This window comes from Trachymyrmex septentrionalis, unplaced genomic scaffold, assembly GCF_001594115.1.
Source record: "Trachymyrmex septentrionalis isolate Tsep2-gDNA-1 unplaced genomic scaffold, Tsep1.0 scaffold86, whole genome shotgun sequence".
NCBI classification, from domain to species: domain Eukaryota; kingdom Metazoa; phylum Arthropoda; class Insecta; order Hymenoptera; family Formicidae; genus Trachymyrmex; species Trachymyrmex septentrionalis.
This window is the reverse complement of record NW_017306049.1, coordinates 366,267-367,473: the sequence shown is the minus strand read 5'-3', so window position 1 is coordinate 367,473 and position 1,207 is coordinate 366,267.

The following is a 1,207-nucleotide window of genomic DNA, read 5'->3' as shown; positions in this document are numbered from 1 at the left end:
ATATATATATATATATAATGTTAGTATAACATGACGAAATCTGTGCGCAAATGTGATAATCTTGCAACATCAATAAAAACGACATTCTTGCTTAAAAATGTGAGAACTACGCAAGAAGGAATGGGTACAGAAAAGATACGGATGAATTTCATAAACTTATTGCGATTAATTTCATTGATTTGAAATGCTGATGAAACTTAATACATTGGGTGGGCGATACATACTAAACGTTAATGAATCTACGTGGAATAAAAAAATAATTGTGTGCTAGTAGAAGGAGCAAACATATTTTAGTGTCGTACTGAAAATCTATAATGCATATAACGTGAACTATAGATTTTTAGTGCTGGTAGTAAATTTGAAATATAGTCAATATTGTTAGATATGATACATATATCATACAGTCAACAACTAAGAGGTTACAACACTTTTTTTAAAATAGATTTTGGAACTGCTCACCGAGCGATTGGTTCTTACTTATACATATAATTAATAACGAATCACTCGGTGATTATATTCCGAAACTCATTACAAAAAATGTGTTGCAATCTTTTAATTACTGACTATACGTCAGACTACGTATAAGTCAACTGCGTATAAGTTTGTCAAATAATCAAATTCATATCTATCAAATATCAAATGACCACATTGGACATTAACCGAAAGTCGAGCTGAATTTCATTTATAGTGAATTATGATTGAATCGCTAGATTTATTTCTATCATTGCGACTGCATCATCGTTTCCTGTTTATATTTTTCCTTCGTTTTACTCGGAGGAGCTCGAACACTTTGATCCATCTGAGAGAAATAACCTGTGTCATTTTCAAATAATTTGTAATTTTTAATTGATAAACTCATTACAGGAGAATAAAAATTAGTCTTCCGCTTAGTAATGTATTAATTGCTCCAGGTTGAATTACAGTAGTATGTTATTGCTTTTCCCGTATTATAAGTAGTACTAAGTACAATTGGCCCGACAGTCCCTCCTCGGTAGGTTGAACAGAAATCTCTCTTTTTCTCCCATTTTATTATATAGGGTGTTCTGTACACAACTATCAGATTATTTTTTAAGAGTGTGTTCTTTAGATAATTTTAAAGACAAAAATTCAAAAATGTTAGTAATTAATCGATCTGAATCTATATTCCCTTTCTAAGCTAGGGAAGTTAAAAAACACCAAATATATAAATTATAAAAAATCGCTGTTT